At 44.3% G+C, this 12,183-nt stretch overlaps 1 protein-coding gene across 1 annotated transcript in view; it reads left to right on the top strand.

Moving 5' to 3' along the window:
• Nucleotides 1–7,208: 7,208 nt before the first annotated feature.
• LOC146799897 (cytosolic phospholipase A2 gamma-like) overlaps nt 7,209–12,183 on the top strand; it is a 668,494-nt gene continuing 663,519 nt past the window's right edge. Inside the window, exon 1 of the mRNA XM_085620828.1 lies at nt 7,209–7,344. The gene's annotated coding sequence lies outside the window, so the exon portion shown is untranslated. The remainder of the gene's footprint in view (nt 7,345–12,183) is intronic.

Here is a 12,183-nt window from a genome sequence, read left to right as displayed (position 1 = left end):
AACCAACACCCTGCCCATAATTAACAATAACAAATGATGCCACGCATTGTGTTGGGACAGGTCCTGACTGGCTTTCCAGACTTTCAAGTACCACTTTCATTCACACGGAATCTAGAAGGTTCTGTACGTGCAGAGGATTTGGCAATTGAAAGCCGCAGTTCTATCTAACATCTATGCAGCATACTTCTGTAGGCTGTAGCGCATACCTAAGCATACAACTGTAGAGCATTATACCGCGCTATAAATGGTCACTGGGATACAGGGAGAGGGGTCGCTCCTCAAACGCCTCACACGTTGGGAGTGGAAGGAAAGCGTCACTCCATTGCGGGTGGCCTGTTTCCAGGAGTCTAGATTATTGGTACTTATAAATAGCAATAGTTAATGTATTTGTTTTTCAAATAAAATGCACGGGAAATTATGAGCTTGCGTGAATCGGAATTCTGAGCAGGGAAATTATAAAGCTTCCAGTGGTGCGCTTCTTTGTACATATATACCTGTTACAATAAATTGTAAAGTTACCGCTTTGTAAAAATATTTAAAACAAGCATTGATTATCCAGATGAATGTTATCAGTGCTGGTTTCCCATAGCCCGGCATCGCGGCACCCCGCTTTACTTTTAACGTTAAAAGTAAAGCGTCGGTGCCGCGATTATAGCAAAAGTAAAGAAATAGATGTTTTTTTCTATTTCTTTACTTTTGCTATAATCGCGGCACCCGCTCTTTACTTTTAATGTTAAAAGTAAAGTGTCGGTGCCGCGATTATAGCAAAAGTAAAGAAAGAGATGTTTTTTTCTATTTCTTTACTTTTGCTATAATCGCGGCACCCGCGCATTACTTTTAATGTTAAAAGTAAAGCGCCGGTGCCGCGATTATAGCAAAAGTAAAGAAATAGAAAAAAAATCTATTTCCCTACTTTTGCTATAATCGCGGCAACCGTGCTTTGTGCGAAAGTGAAAGAAAACAAGGGATGCACGCGCAGCAGAGGCTGGGCATTTGGCGCGCGCTTGTGCGCGTGACCGCAAGCTGGTGGCCGCTTTGGTAGCACTTTTTAAAGCAGCTACTAAATGTCTCGCCTGTGCAGCGCATGCGCTGGCTCAGGCAAGACCTAAAAGCTTTGATTGCAAAGAGTCCTGCCCAGCCTAATGAGTGCGTGTTCTACCTGATGAAGGGGTAAGTTACTGGGTGCAGGTGTTTACATCTGAGAGTGCTGATAGGGCAAGCCTCACACATGTGTGTTGGTTGTATGCAGGGCTCACTGTTGCAAGTCGCTCAGCAATGCTGTAAGAAAGGGCCTAAGTGTTCCTCCTAGTTCAGATAAGGATATGAATGGAGCCTCACTTCATGCACAGGGAAAGGGTGGGTTGAGGGAAACGTTGCATTTATGCTTGTAGGGTGGGAGGAGCACTTACTTTGAACCTCTGTGGGCTCCCGAGGTGGACTAATAAAAAAGAATATTAAGCCGATCAGTAAGCCAGCATTTAATTTTAAACAGTTTGTAGTTAATCTTTTGCTCCCCTTTCACTTAGTTTTTATGTCTGCACTTTAAAGTGGTTGAGTTCTTGCAGCGAGACTTTGGACACACAGTTCCCTGCCGCGCACTGAGTTTTACTGTCCTTTAGTGCTGAACGGGGAGGAGGATGAGATGTCCACCTAGATAAATAGGAGAACATTTGGCGTATTGCAAACACATCACTTGCTGAATTCAAAAACACGAGCCATCCTGACTGGGCCAGATAAAGTCACCGGAGCACTTACATGCGTTCCAGCTGTCAGCATATGATGGGACATAGGTAGCTAGGGAAGGAAGGCACATACACCACATATCTAACCCCCAGCGGCTTGAAAGGGGAATGGTCCATATTGAGTGTAAGGGAGGTCCGATATACAAAGACAAATGTAGAACTTGGGGACTGGGGCTATACGCCTTTGTGAGTCATTCCCCCCAATCCCATGTTGTGAGGAGGGGGTGGGGGAGAAGTGAAGGCACAAATGATCAAGCTTAGTGCCTCGGTGATACTTGCTGTATCGTCCCTTCAGTGGCCTCACAAATATAGGAGGAGTTATGGAGCAATGGGGCTACCCGATAGGCCACTGGACCCGGGTGAATTGTGGTACAAAAATAATGTCACAGTGGATAACAGTCAAATTATGTGGTACAATGTATTTCACATCAGCAATCAATAATAACAGCATATGGTGCCTAGTGGTCTCGTCTTTGTCTCCTCTCTCTCTCGTAGGAGCCCACAAGGCCCAGCTTTCAAACCCTCAGCCTGAAGCTTTCTCGCTGTTTGCTTTTGGTAAATTTACCTTAAATTATATGACTGATTGATACGTTCATTCATGACGCACCACTCTAATGTCCTCATCCTATTGTCTATAGGTGCCCACTACCTTCCCTCACCTTGGTCCTGATGAAGACCCCACCCCCAAGGCTCAAAGTTTGCTGTTTTATATAGGGGTTGAAACGTCAACAGTGTTTTGTTTTATTGTCAAACAGATGACGTAGAGTGTATATCTGCACCTACTTAATTATGTTATAAATTATCATTTATGTATATGCCAGGCATCTGGTTGGATAGGCTGTTATTATTGATTTCTGATGTATATATGCACACTACCGTCCCTCTTTCACATCACTTTCCACAAATCCCTCCTATGCACTTGTCACTTCATCCTGTGTGCACCTGCCTCTCAAATATTTAAATGTGAAATACATTGTACTGTATAATTTGATTCACCTCAATATTGTGATGAAAATAAAATCACAACCATTGGTGCAATGAGTTAATGGTGGTGTCTGACTTTGATTAGAAAACATAGACCATTTGTTGTGTTTTTTATGTATTGTGACTGGTTATCTTTTGTATTACAAATATATGCATTCTCTCGGAAACAGTAAAGACATATCCAGCAAAGACCTGGCCTGTGTGTGCTCAAAGCCGCTCTGTCTGCACTTTCCAGTGACCGCTGCCAGCTGAACTCTCCGAAAGAGAGTGAATGGAATACTCCAAGCACACCCCTCCATCCCAATGTTTTCCAACCGGGGCTCCGCTCCTCACCTATCCTCCAATTTGGACCTCCTCTGTTACCTTCAGATCAGGTCCCAGCCCTGCCCTGCGGCCCCATCAGTCCTTGATTCATTTTCTTTTTATTTGTTGCACAAAGACTACTGCCGAAAGTTAAATGGAAACCGGAAACGCATCACTTTCCTATTCGCTTTACCTTGCTTGCCATCGGAGCAGGCGGTTCACGGGAGCGGTCTATCGTCACCAGTATAGGGCGCAGCTGCCAATGACACGCTAGTGACATCACCAGCCCAGAAGATGGCTTGATGCACTTCCAGTGCAGAAAGAAACTAAAGTAACTGTAACAATAGAGGATGTTCTTCTATAGTACGAGTTCAAATTCATTATTTAAAACTTCACCAGGATGTGCATGGCAAGATTTGGGAAAGCAAAGAATGGAAATTAATGTATGCAATCATTTCATTTGCTTGTTCATTTATAATGGAGTAGGCATGACATTCCCAGCAGACGCCAGGTGAATTGCGCCTGACATGGCTCTGCAGGCGAACGCCTGCTGAAGATGAGACCAGGCGCCCAACGCAGGAGGAGGAGGCTCTGGAGAAAATATAACAGAAAGGGGACCGGGCTGGCTGTGGGAGGAGAGGCGTTCACTGTGCATGCATTAGATAGCCGTCAGCTGCGCACGAGCCAAAAAAAGAGTGTGGATTCAGCCAGCAAATCCCACGACAAACAAGCATTTGCAATGCAAAACGACTTGCATTTACGCGAGACCAATTGCATTGGAAATGGGAGTGCGGGCGCCCAAGAAGGCACAAATGGGAGTGGAGGGGTGATGGGGGGCAAGTAGTCATAGACTGCGGGAGGGGGCTGGGGTACACAGGGCAGAAAATAGTGTTGGAGTAAAGGGGCCGATAGCCAGGGAAGGACCCAAATGACAACATGGCCATCAGGAGGAGGAACTAACATGCCTAAAACCAATCCGAAGGCAGCATTTAGGATGTAAGCCAATCAAAAAGATGGGCGGAGAGTGGGCGGAGCTTCCAGAAAGCTTCCATTCTATAGTGTATACTGCATGCCTCACAAAGAGAGCAGCAAATGCGCTGCAACGCTAGGCGAGACCTAAAAATGAATAGTTAGGAAAACAAGCAAATCATAAACAAATTAATAGTGTCAAAACAGCAATTGGCAAATTAGGACGTATCTAGTCAATGCAATCACAAAGGGGAGGGTATATAATTAGACAATCAAAAGTATGTTAGTTATGTACAGCGATGAAAAATGAGGAGTAAGTAATAAACAACTGAAGAAGCTAAAAAACAATTCTTGCGAAATTAATAACAAGACAACAATGGCAAATTAAAACATGAAAAGTCTGTGCAGCTACGGAACATTAAGATAGGTAAATGGCTATGAAACGTAATGCATCACTCCCATAAATGTGGCCAGTGTGATGTCTTCAGTGAATAATGAATTACATTTGTTAAACAACTGAACTGGAAATGCAGAGGTCAAAGAGACATAGTGGCCATTGTGAATAAGTACACAAAAAAGTTTACAAAACTGTCTACTCATGGGTAAGTGTGATAGTACAAAGGCCTGGACTGGGTACATCGGTCAGCCCATGGTCAGTAAGGGTAACTGTATCACAGTTTCCTCCTGTTCATTCAACCCATGTTGTCCAATTAATTCATCCACTTGCATTCACGTAGATTCATGATGTCCGCAATGCTGCCACCCCTGGGGCCCAGTGTAACCTTTTCAAGGATGACCCATCTGATACTATCTACGGAGTGATGAAGTGACTGAAAATGTTTAACTAGGGGAGCCCCTGGGACTCCACATCGTACCCTACTGCAATGTTAAAGAATGCAAGTCTTGACGTGGAGATATTAGGCCCGGTAAAGAAACCCCATCTTTACATGCTCACGTTCCTAAGTTACTTTCTCTCCCCTTAAACATGATGACCTATGACACACATTAATTTGCATGCACATACAGGATAACATTCCTCGACCACTGCTTGCTTACACTACCATTTTGTAGGCGCTATATCAGAAAACCTTGAACATTCTTTACAAGGGCTAAGTTCGGCACGCAGGATATTGATATTTTTTTGGGCCTCTCTGCAACAGAACTATCACAATAGAACAGACAATAGCAGCCTGACTGGGGCTTGGGCATGGTAACATCGAGAATATTATTACATATATTACTTTTAGCCTTCGTTTATTCAGAGGATCATTTTGCTGGCACTGAGAGGTGAGTCCATGCCGGAATTCTAACTCAGCTGATTGCTGTCACCTTGCGCAAGGGATGCTGTCCAACTCTACACCAAGACGGTCAGCTTGCTGACACTTACCCATGGGTAATGAGGAGTTAGACTCCCCCGACAGGTATTTGGTCAGATCCATTCACCTTAGGCATGAAAGGGTAAAATGCGCCATGTAGGAGTACACTATATTACAGTACTTGTATGCAAACAATAGTTTTCTGTAATCAGCAAATTGTGGAATTGTTCCTCTTTCTCACCATTCTCATAGTGCTAATCACATTATTCTGTTCCCTTCTATTAATCGTTGCAGTGCAAGTATTTTATGCAAGAATCAAAATGCTTCAGTAAATATTGAAATGCTTCACTGTGTATTTATTGTGTATCTCTTTGTGAATGCATAAGTAACTGAGCAAAAGAGTTCTAGATCTGTTACCACGGTATCATCCATTTGTTATCCTGTAAGGTTAGGGGTGCAGATCATGCACTGTGAGCTAGCAGGACTACAGGCCAACATATTCTGAGGGGTGCTTAAAATCAGTCTCGCACCAGTCCATCATTTAAGTTATCCAACAAACGCACAGTTTTAGCAAAGAAAGTACAAGCCATATGATACACTAAACAAAAAAGAATGAGTTCACTACAACTCCCTGCTTGACATGTGATGGATTGTTTTTATTTTCAATCTCAATCTCTTAGAAAATTCACTGTTGGTCTTTGGAACTTTGATTGTCGACTTGAAGTGTAAGTAAAGCGCTGACATCTGTAATGCATTTCAAGTGCAGTGAAACTAGAGTAGCTCAACAAGAATGATTTCCAAACTTTAGGTGTTCTATTAACAATTTAGTTCAGGTTACAAGTTAAATCAGCCAGCAAAAGTCAAGGAAAATCATTGTAAAAACATACGTATTTAAATGATCATGGAATCTGAATTTGTATGTTATAAGGAAAATGATGCAAACCAGAATCACATGCAGGAAGCAACAGATCAACCAAGCAGGTTCCATAAAGCAACTGAAACATCAAAGGCAGCAAAGTGAAATTCTTAGAGAAAGGTGTCAGCATCCAAAGGGGAAATGTAAATGCTCAAGCATGAAGCTCAGCACTTTGGGCCGGGAAATCAGCAGAGTCCAGCAGAAGTCTTCTCTCAGCAAAGCCAGGGCCTAGTATGCACATCTATTCTAAATATCACACAATTAAAACATGAAAAAACATTCTAGAAGACTTCTCTATATCACTTTTCACCAAATGAAGCAATCCAAAGACAGTCCTCCTGGGATCAGTTAGAGACTCTCATTTCCCTAGCTCTCCATAAAGGATCAATCATATGGGTGACCTTGGCTGTAACACTGGTCCTGTCTACCTACTGCAGGAAGATCTCTCCCACTGCCTCAGTCTCCATCTCTGAGGCCAAGTTATAGTTAAGGATCAGTTGCCTACCAGTTTAGGACAATAAACAATGAGCCTATTCGAGCTTAACAAAGCACATGAAAAGACACCCGCAGAAGAGAGAAAAGAAACAACACTGGCAAACACTTAACAAGAGTGAAATTGATGCTACTCATGGCTGCTCACACATTAAGCTACCTTAACATAAAAAAATTGAGTCCAAACAGGTACAAGTAACTTGAGGAAATAATTTACAATTCCATTTCAAATATATGGGGGACTCTCACTATAATATATGCAGCCACCTATTGTTAATTACCTAATACAATGCACACAGAATAATTTATTTATCGTATAATATATGCATGTAGCACATGACTGCATGGAGCACAAAAAATATACCGGATCACGTGTTTACCTCTATGTAAAATATCTTGTGGCGCAATTGTACCCTCACACTTTAGCTGAGGGCTGCCACGCCCAGAGTTGAGGCAAAGAAAAGGAGCCGCACAGAGCAGAACATTGGCAGACCTCAGGGATGTGGCGCGCAAGAAGCTTGGAAAAAAAAAAAAACAACAACTAGACTTTGACTCTGTAATTCCAGGCTCCGAAGATTTTGGAGGGGTGGACAATTCAGAGATCGGTGCACCAACACTGCAGGTAAAACCTCCCTTAATTAGTCATATATTTCAAGTAGCATGCTCAAAATGTGCATGATCTTAAAATTGTGGGGAGAAACAGCATAACCTATTCAGAACAATCATTGTCTGGCATTGGCTTGCAGCCTTATGGCAATTCGTAATTTGTTCTCCCATGGGTTTGGCAAACCTTCCTTGTTGGGCCATCATCAGTCTTTAAAAAAAATTGGCCAAAGGCAAAATATATTTTTGGTCTTCAAAAATCACACATTATGAAAGTAGTCCCTGGCAGTGAAGGGTACTGCTCTGTGTATGGATGTGCTCTCTGCGATAGGGCAGCATGCTGTGACCCACCCTAAAGTTAGCCGGTATCTAAAGTGGGATTTAGACGGGTGTGCAGACAGATCGATGGGTTGATATACAGGTTAATAGACAGGTGGATGGACAGAAAGGTAGATAGATAGGCAGACAGATAGATAGGCAGATAAGACTGGCATATAGCTAGACAGACAGATGGATAGATAGGTTGGGAATATGATGTTTAAATGTCTATATATGCAGGAAGTTCAAAAGCAAACTATGCACCCTGTGATCACATCTGGCAGAAAGAGTCCTAATATCAGGGTACAACGAGAAGGCGACGGCACGTCAACAGGCGTGGGCTCCGATGTTGAGCATGGGGTGCCCTAGGACCACCACCTAGGCCGGAAGTTTCGAACCCCATATGAGCCTGAAGTGTGGACCTTGACTCAAGCCGATGGCACAATGATTACAGCCTGATGAGGCCATCACGTAGTGGTGAGGAACTTGTCTTGGTTCAAGGAGATAGCAGGCGATGACGCCGACCCCGTTCGACCCCAGGAAAGAGAGGATGACATCGGGGATGACCACCACGGGGCGACCATGGCCGGTAGCCAGAGCCCTACACCCCCAGTTCAGTGAGCAGACACGACCACGCCTGGACGCAACGGGAGAGAAGATGTTTCCACGGAAGCCCACGTGAGGCTCCTAGATAACAGAATGGGCAATTCGGGAGTGGAGGAACCCCGAAACCAACGCTATCAGCTGCACCCCAATCCAGGAGCCAGCCGAAGACTCAGAGACTTTCTGTGTTGAGCAGCCCTTGCACAGCCATTGCAGATGGCTGTTTGATTTTCCATTCTGTGTCCCTTTTCTTCGTGTCATTCTTTCCCTTTTGTTCTCTTCTCCCCCGTTGGACTATAAGTAAAACAAAGGAGGGATGTTGAGAGCCACCCGGCTCATACTACACTTTGCACCCCCGCACCACCCCTCGTGAGCGGGCCAGGGTCACACGTGACCACTAGCTAAGAGAGTCCCCTGACTGCTGAGTCTCTTTGCAATTGAGTAGCTGCGTAGGCCGCACACCCTATAGGCGCAGCGCGCTCCAGAGATGTAGGTGTAAATGTAAGTTTTCTACAAAAGGTACCTTCTTTATCCCTGCCTGCAATCCACAGAGGGATTCCTGGCAAACATAATCCCTCCAATGAGAGTGGATTCCTACACTATGAGTGCGTAGAAATCTGCTATCCGACGTCCCACTCAAGAGGTGGCAAGAGGGCATCCCACTCATGGTATGCTTTGTACCAGTAACAGGTATGTTTGCGGACATTCCCAAACCCCTGTTCATTCCACTTTCTCCCTGGAAAGGGTTAGAGATGTACTCCAAAAGACGGTAGGAGTAACTCAAGAGACAGAAATTGGGGTCTCCAAGGCATGGTCCCCCTCCCCTCAGCGCCTCGAGACCCTCACGGGTAAGTAGTGCGCTTTACAAGTGATTGATTGATTGATGGTTTGCCTTGACAGAGCGGGAACGTCTAGAAGCGTGTATGCTTATGGGCATTCCTTCCCAACTCCTCTGCATCCCGTTTTCATCCTGGAAATGGTAAGGATTTGAACCTCAAATCAATACACAAAAAAATCAGAAACTACAGTACATCAAATACACAAATTAAGAAATATTTTGTTTAATTCAGAACAAAAACAAATGCAAATAGCAACTTTTTACTTTTATTCAGAAGATTGAAACGTTTCATAGTTTAGGTTTATTTCTGAAAGACCGAGAGATATGGGATATCCGGTGTATCACTTTGTCTTTTTGTTCCTCCAAATGCATCCTTGTTTTGTCTGTGTTTGCCAGTGCTTCCGCTGGGGCCTTCAGCTGTCTCTACTAGATTCCTTTTGCGGTACTATTGCTTCTCCCTCAAATCAAGATTAGGACACAGACCTCATTTTTTGCCTTGAATTTCAGATTCCTTCAAGCTAAGCATTTTACATTTTAACATTTTATTTTTATGTATATACTTCCTTAATGTGATAATATTCAATTTTCTAAACGGTTGAGGAGCCCCTCCCTGGGCACCACGGACCCCCAAAGGTCTGAGGCACACAGGTTAAGAATCCCTGTTTTAAGCGATTCCCAAATGACTGACAAATCCCATTTCCAGCCCGGAGATTGTCAGGGATTAACTCCAGCAAAGCACAAATGTATCTTCTCTCTCCTTCTAGAGTGGGCACTGGGGAGCCGAACAGATCGCCCCCACGCTTGGTCAGGATGAGGCAGAGCGGGTTCCTCTTTAGGGACATTTTATTCCCTGCACAGAAAAAGGAAGACATTCTACGTGATTGCATAGAGGGCTCCTGTCACTCCTGTGCAGACTTCTACAATCAGGAGAACTCCAAACAGGGAGAAGAGGGTCCCAGGGGAATATTCACATCGCATTCCCAAAAGTACCCCAACAAACCCGCGTCTGGCACAGCTTTCCAGGTGAACTGCTGGGATTGTTTGTGAAGTTCAAAGTGTAGTGGATCTGTCTGGCACCCAGGCCTCCTTCTTCAGGTGGACAGGACTGGTTTGGCCGTTCTGGCACTCTGGAATGTCCCTTTAGGCTGCAGGCTAGGGGCAGGTCTCAGAGCAGGCCGGACTGTCATGAGCCAAACCTGCTGCCCGTAGTGTTGGGTTCATTGGAAGATTTTCGCCAGGCCTCATTTTGTTTTCCAGTCAGGCCATGCCGTTCATGTATTGACATTTTGGGGAATCGACCCCATTCCAAGGCGAAATCATGATAAAGTCAAAGCAATAAAGAAGCAAGAATCTAACAAGTGAGAAGTGCGCCTTTGCGGCAAGTGTTGGGTTTGGGGAAAATACTGAGGCTGCTGCCTGGAGACACCGTTGGTCTACACACATCTTTGCAGGAGACAAACATTGCAGGTGGTTTTCCCTCCACCGAGGAGGAGGCCAGGTCCTTGACTGAGGTTAGGACTTCGCAGTCTCGGATCTACTCTGGGAACTCAAGGGCGGCGCAGATGAGAATAGAGGGGAAGGAAACGAGCTGTTTGAAATGCGCCGGTCGGAGGTTTGACCTGTCGGGTATTCACTATCCAGCTTTGCGGCCACTACCTTAGATATAAAACCTTCACTTAAAGTCAAACTGTGCAGAATGTTAGGAGGAGACACAGCGGGGCTTATTTACGAGCCCCTTGAGCCACGAGGACGTCACTTTTACCCACATTTAAAGTGACGCACCTAACGGGGTCAGTTAGCAGGATTGGGAACATTGGCATTGGTCAAAAGTGATTAGAAGGCGATGCCAAAATCAAAGGGCCCCATAAATAGAGCCTCAGATTTTAAAAATGGCAAGCGACTCCGCTCTGCGGTGAAGTAGCTGCTCTGCGTTGCATGTGAGGGTGCGCATGAAAAGCGGCTCTGTCCCGCTCCCTACCGACCACTTGCGCACACTCCGGCTGCCCTATGCCACCGCTCACCTATGCACCATGGTGCAAATGTGTCTGTGTCGTGACTAGGATAGGTTTTACACTGAAAAATACTGTGCCTAGACATACTTTAAAACTTTTCACACCTTAGATGTGTGCTGTAATGTGAAAAGTGTAGAGGGATAAAGTATTTCTACTGGAGACGTTATCTTTTGGTGTAAAATCACGTCTACTATTCTGAGTAGGTATGTTTTTATGCCGCAAAAATCATGGGTGTTTGGATATTAACATCTGTGTGCCACCCAGGAAACCCTCCATTGTTGCAAATATTTTGAAACTCAAACCTTTACAAAACAAGCATTTGCAATGCAATAGGTCTCGCATTTGCGAGAGTTTAAGCTATTGACATTGTGAATGACAAGGCCTGTTATTTATCTGTTTTTAATAATTAACACATAAATAAGTCATTGTCATTTACAATGCCAATAGCTCAAACTCCTGGAAATGCGAGACCTATTTCATTTCAAAGAAGCGTCCGCCATTTTCACGGGCTGCTTGGAAAGTAAAAGCACGCGTGGTGCGCTGAATGCTGCAGGAAAGCATGTCGTGCCTCCAGTAGGAGAAACTGATTAAAGAAAATAGTGCTTACAGATCAAATACAAAGTAAAAGGGCCAGCCCTCATGTGAGTTTACAAATGAAGACAAGGAGGTACTAAGGAGGGACTAACAAGCCTATTAACGAATCCGAAGCCAGCATTTACAAATGACAACGACGCAAGCCAATGAAAAATATGGGTGGAGAGTGAGCGGAGCTTCATGTCCATACTCGAATACAGCATTGCTCCAAATGGGTATGTCTGTGCCTTCCATGCAGTGTGGGGTTTACAGAACACAGAAGCGAATCTACACATAGCAAACACCTGGTCCGATGCCTTTTAGCAGTTAATCAAGGTATCAATCAATTTCTGAAAAAACAATCATTATTACTAATGTGCTTGCATATTCATTTATTTGATGGCTTTTTTTGACAGCATATGAACTGTCTCCCGCCATTGATTTACCCCCAAATTTAATATCTTAAATGGCTAATGTAATAGATAATGTGCTGCCTGGCTAAAAACGTATAAGG

This window comes from Triturus cristatus, chromosome 8 (assembly GCF_964204655.1).
Source record: "Triturus cristatus chromosome 8, aTriCri1.1, whole genome shotgun sequence".
NCBI lineage: Eukaryota > Metazoa > Chordata > Amphibia > Caudata > Salamandridae > Triturus > Triturus cristatus.
This window is presented reverse-complemented; position numbering and strand designations above follow the sequence as displayed.